Source organism: Vicia villosa, unplaced genomic scaffold (assembly GCF_029867415.1).
Source record: "Vicia villosa cultivar HV-30 ecotype Madison, WI unplaced genomic scaffold, Vvil1.0 ctg.000534F_1_1, whole genome shotgun sequence".
Classification (NCBI taxonomy): domain Eukaryota; kingdom Viridiplantae; phylum Streptophyta; class Magnoliopsida; order Fabales; family Fabaceae; genus Vicia; species Vicia villosa.
In genome coordinates this window covers 70,547-76,375 of record NW_026705246.1, presented here as the reverse complement: position 1 = coordinate 76,375, position 5,829 = coordinate 70,547, and the positions used below count along the sequence as shown (strand labels likewise).

Here is a 5,829-nt window from a genome sequence, read left to right as displayed (position 1 = left end):
GAAGATGGTCAACTATGTGTGAACCATGTCAGGTAGTTAACTGGTGATTGTCAACTATGTGTGAACCATGTTAGGATGCACTAAAGATGGCCAACTATGTATGAACCAAGTTAGATAGTCAACTGATGATGATCGACTATTTGTGAAACATGTCAGGGATGCATCGCAGACGGTCATCTATCTTTAAAAATTTTGTATTTGTGAAATATTAAAAATTACGTATTTGAAACAAATATTTCTAAGAAAAAGCAAATAACATGTAGTTATTTTTTTTGAAAAAAAATAAAATGCTGCTAATAATAAAATTTTATTTAAAAAAAATAAAGAAATTTTTTAAAATTGAGAGTAAATTGATTTTTTAATTATGAATCATGATTTTTATTGAAATACTCAGCATCATAACTCATAAGTCCTTATTTTTTTTAGAATCACAATTTTTAAAATAAATAATAACTTGAGTTTTTTTAAAATAGGGAAAAAATATATTTTATTTTATGATAAGGTATTATGATTGGATAAATTAAAATTTATTTGTTATCAAAATTGAGAGACCTTAATTTTAAAAATTATTTTGGAATCATTAAGTGGTCAGTTATAACCATTAAATTAGAATATATCAAAAGTTTAATTGACCGTAGCTATTAGTGTGAGCTATGATTGGAATTTAATCATTCCTTTTATATATATATTGACTTTTAAGAAAAATTTAAATAATATTATTAGTGCATTGTCTTTCTATTTATATTTCAATTACTAATTTTAATGCTTGATTTTAAGACATATTTATTCTAACCATTTAATTTATCATTATCACCCATTAAAAAGCAATAACAATATGACGTTGAAGAAATAACTTAATTAATTTTTATAAGTATTATATATATATATATATATATATATATATAAATTATTTTTTCTAATTAAAATTAATTTTCATATGCTATATATATATATATATATATATATATATATATATATATATATATATATATATATATATATATATAATATAATAATAAAATATATTTTATATAAATTTATTAATGAATTTTAAAAAAATTGGAATTTTAAAATTTATTTTCCTTTCCCTCTTATATGCTTGAAGGTTTCCCGCTTTTATTTTTCCATTCCCTCTCATATTCTAAAAATTTCCCTCTTCTGTTTTCAACTTAAACGAAAACAAATTTTAATTATATAAAACTAATAGTTTCAGAATTTTCTAGACCACTCTCTTACATTCACTAATGTAATATCTTCACATTCTCTCTGTGTTCTATCTTATCTCTCTCTCAAAGCTCCCTCTCTCTCAAAGAGCTATTAGTGTCTACAATGATCTTGGATGTTCAGCAATTGAAGAAAGATTTAAATCCAAAGATTTATAATGAAGATATCATCGATGTTCATATTTACGGTGATCCTGATTTTACTTTTCCTCGAATTAGATACATTTTACTTCAGTTTGATTTTTTAAAATGTTAATAATCGTATGTTTTTGTGACAGGTATGTTTCGGCTCACTTGCATTTTATCGTATTCAGCGGAATACTACCTTCTCTAAGAATTGCTATGGTTTCTAAGATTCTAAAGGGTGAAGCTGAAAGGATCAAATTCAACTTTCCTGTTGTTACCACTAAAGTAAGTTTTTTCCTCAATTAACGTAGTTGTGTAGGTAGAGAACCTTGATATTTTATTTCAGCTTAATTTCTATCAGACAGGAGACGATTCTGATGTGTTACTTATGGCAGCAAAATCAGATGATTCAAGTTATAGGATCAAAACCGGAATACTGATACAATATTGTAAGCGGTGTTTTTCCATAAGAGGAGCAAGAAGAATTTGAATTAAAATAGGTATTTATAGAGTTTTAAAAATCTTCAAATTCTTCCCAGCTCACAAATATTTGATCAACAGATTTTCCACTTCCAGCACTCACCAAGCGACACTTCCATTCATCCTCTCCGCCCCTCTTGTAGCCTGAATTGTACCAACCGTGAGAGATGAACTTTTGGCATTTTTAAGTAATTTTTTTGAATATACTAATATTACTCATTCCTTTTATTTACCATTTTGGTTCAAATGTCATCATTGTCTTTTTTTTTAAGTAAATTTTGGAATAGCTCCTATCTGAGTTATGGTTATTCTTGCTAGTAGCCATCAATTAGTAAACTTAGTATGATAAATTTATTTTCAATCTCAATTTCAATTTGACTCAAGAAATACTGATAGATAGTAAAATATTAGACTGGTTCTTTCAACTTGAATGTGATACTTATACATATGTTTCATGCAAATTCCCTGACTCTATTATCCCTGTTGTTACTTATTAGCGGCCATTATTTATTGTTCATGTGGTATGCACCTTATAGTTCCCCATGATATGGATTTGACACCTGCTAGAACTTTGACATTACTTTCTCTGTTTGCTGTTCTTCGATTTCCTCTCTTCATACTTCCGAAATTTATAACTCAGGTTATTCTCTCTTCACTCCATTTTTGTATTCTCTCTTTAGATTGGAAACAGATTAAGATGGATTTTTTTAGGTTACTATCAACAAAATTTTATGCAATAGAATACTTATTTTATTCATTATTCTTACTTTTATATTGTTATTAGTAGAATACTCGTGAATCAAAAATTTGTTGCTCATTCAAGACTACAAAGTTTCCGAAGCTACAACTCCTTCTGCTGTTGAGATTATACCAGGTTTGTATTTAATATGTTTTTTCTCCTCTTGAGGTTATTGCGTTTTTTAATCATTTTTTTACTTGAGTTGGTTGGATGTTTAATGTTTGGATTGATGTACGTTTTCCCTGCCATAGAACTATTATGTTCCCTATTTGATTTTGACCACAAAAGCAGGGAGTGAATGGAAACATCCACGAAAGCTTCCGGTCTCATACTAGCCGGCAAGATTCGTTGTCGGTTTGGCATGAGAATAAAATGGAAAGTCTATCCAGTTGTGAATTGGAAGAAGGCAAGGAGATATGTTATTGCTAAGGAACTCACACCAATTATGATGAGTCAAGTATCACCGTGCCGATATCGCCATTAAAAGATAAGTAATTCTTACCTTATCCATGGTCTAAAATTACATCTGTTTACTAAGGAAATTACTTCCTCTATCGTGTTAATCACTTCAACCTGTTCAAGCCATGATTCTTATGCTTAATGACCGATTTCAGATTCTATGAGGTCATTAACGGTAAAGACGAGGCTGTTAATGTTCAGACAGAAGGATTTCCAATAGTTATATGAAAACCGATATGAGTGAGCAGAAAATGCAAGTTGTATGTTGGGATTACAAGGGCTGAGCTACAAAAAACAAAGTGGCAAAATGAATCTGTTGCAGATCAGCTCTTATCGGAGCGCTCGTGTTATCGTTCAAGGCCTATAATGTAGCAGCAGAGCAACAATGGCGAGGATACAGGTTGCTTCCATTTTTATTTGTCAAGCAGGTGCTTATACATCAAAAGGGCATCCTAATGGTAAGATCCTTAAAGGTCTGTCGCATGGTGATGGTATGATTACGTCATATCATTTTGCATACGTTTATGGAGGTACTAAATTTAAACTGTGTTGTATGATGCTATATATATAGTTCATAAAATTCAATACAGTGGACCAAAAATACTGCAGCTCACTAAGAGCTATTGCAATCAAAATTCCTCGAAAAAATTATTTAAAGGTAACAGAATTGGAGCAATAAGAGATATTTAGAACAATATTGTATGGTACAAATATATTATGTTAATCTCGGCATGCTAAATTAACTTTTTCATGGAACATGTTTTTGTTATAAAGAAACTTGTGATGTTATAATTAAATGATGCATAGAGAAGTTGATAAAACTCTGTGATACATGTCTTTGAATTGTTTAAGCCAATTGATGTGAGGAGTATTCCATATCAACCGCGTTAGCTAAATCAAAGACAAGGCCGAAACATATTTGTCTTATTTTCGAAGAGGATATTCCGTGCTGAACTATAAGATAGGTAAGGAGCATGTTTGGGTTATATGATTCTAACTTCAAAGCCACAAGGTATCCTGCCACAATTTTTGCTTTGAAGTTTTATTAATATTTCTCCAAAGTTTTATTAATTTTTACTTGAAAGTTCCGCTGGACAAGTGAATGGAAAGCAAAGTTACGCTATTAACAGTGTGTCTTATATTGCCCCTGACACTCCTCTTAAGCTAGCTGACTTTTTCAAGATATCAGATGTTTACCGTCCTGGTAGTATATCTGATAGACCAAGTGGCAGTGGTATATACACCGACACTTCTGTTATGCAAATTGACTACAGAGCATATGTAGAGATTGTTTTCCAAAACGATGAAGACATTCTTCAGAGCTATCATCTTGATGGCTACTCTTTCTTTGTGGTTGGGTGAGTATGCTTTATCTACACGTAAATACATCATTTTCATAATTTCATTTCAATGCTTAGTAACAAGAATAATGTTTTGAATTTTATGATTATGCAGTATGGATGGAGGATAATGGACAAGTGATAGCAGGAAAGAGTACAATCTTCGAGATGCAGTTTCGCGTTGCACAACTCATTATATATCACCATATGGCTGTCAGTTATATACTTTGTGAATATATCACTATATTAAACATGTTAATTGAAGTGCATGTTAGTTAAAGCTCCAAAGAAAGTAGCAGAATATTATATCAAAGCTTGACCAAGGTTTTGCAGAGTTCAATTCTTTCGCTTTGATTTTCTAAAAAATGCACTATTGGAAATAATGATGCTCCAAAGCTTATGAGACATGTGTATTTGACATACCATTTATTGACCATAATTTATGGTGCTAGTTATTATAGTCTTTAAGCTTGTCATACACAATTGTTCGGTCTTTCTCCCCAATCACAAAAGGGTGTGCAACATATCCACATGCTTTGATTGAGGTGATCTATTTAGCATCAACTGGTGGATCAACAACTCTATTTCGTTTTCCCGCATGGCTTTAACTTTGGGAAATTGTCAGGTTTGCATTGGCCATGTTGTTGCCGTAACTGGTGCTGTTTGTGACCATATACACTGAGGTTTACATCATCTTCTAATATTGAAACAAACTCCCTCCTCGGCTTTTCTTTTTTTATTTTTCTTTTGTTGACTAGCAAAATGCGCACTCTCACCATCACTAGCACCAGCAACAAAGTCTATTGAATGCTGCTTAGAAGTTTGATCACTAGATGAACCAAATGACCAAATGTCATTTTCCTTGCTTTTTTTAGTGTAATTTTTGTATGTTTTGATAGCTTTGCGTGGTGTAACATTGACTGAATTTAAAATCTTCATTCTACTACAGGTTTGCGAAAATGATGCAGAGGAATTGCACTGAGATGCCACAAGGTTTGCAAAAATGGTGTAACATTGACTGAACCGAAAATATTCATCCATGAATTTCATTTCAACAACAATGCTTCCACCTTGAGGTTCACATCAATACTGATGAAGAAGAATGAATGAAGACTGGTTATTGATGTTTGAAGACTTTTTTAATGATTATATTATGTTAAATTTGTATTAGTTATTGTTTGTCAACCTTTCATTTTGGTGTCAACTAAACTATTAAGTCACTTCTTTTTAAATTTCAAGACATGTTAAGATTGGTGTAAATGAATGCCTCCATTTGGTACTGTCAAACACAAGATTAACACAATTTCAATTCAATTGTTTGTCATACACCATTAACCATAACCGGTCATTTACTTCAAATATTTTAATATACATTGCATAGAGTAATGACACACCGCCATAAGCAACATTTGCATCATAAACGATGTAGATAAAAAATTTTCATGAACTTCATGTCAACAAC

At 31.0% G+C, this 5,829-nt stretch overlaps 1 long non-coding RNA gene across 4 annotated transcripts; it reads left to right on the top strand.

Moving 5' to 3' along the window:
• The first annotated feature begins 1,245 nt into the window (after nucleotides 1–1,245).
• Nucleotides 1,246–5,624, top strand: LOC131629172 (uncharacterized). Of its 4 annotated transcripts, none has more exons than XR_009291991.1 (5): nucleotides 1,246–1,411; nucleotides 1,502–2,703; nucleotides 2,860–4,385; nucleotides 4,483–5,050; nucleotides 5,317–5,624. It is a non-coding gene; the product is annotated as an uncharacterized LOC131629172 (long non-coding RNA). The 4 variants fall into 4 exon arrangements; XR_009291989.1 differs by having other exon boundaries at nucleotides 1,502–1,634; nucleotides 1,745–2,703; nucleotides 4,483–5,622; XR_009291990.1 differs by having other exon boundaries at nucleotides 1,502–1,634; nucleotides 1,711–2,703; nucleotides 4,483–5,622.
• The last annotated feature ends 205 nt before the right edge of the window (nucleotides 5,625–5,829 follow it).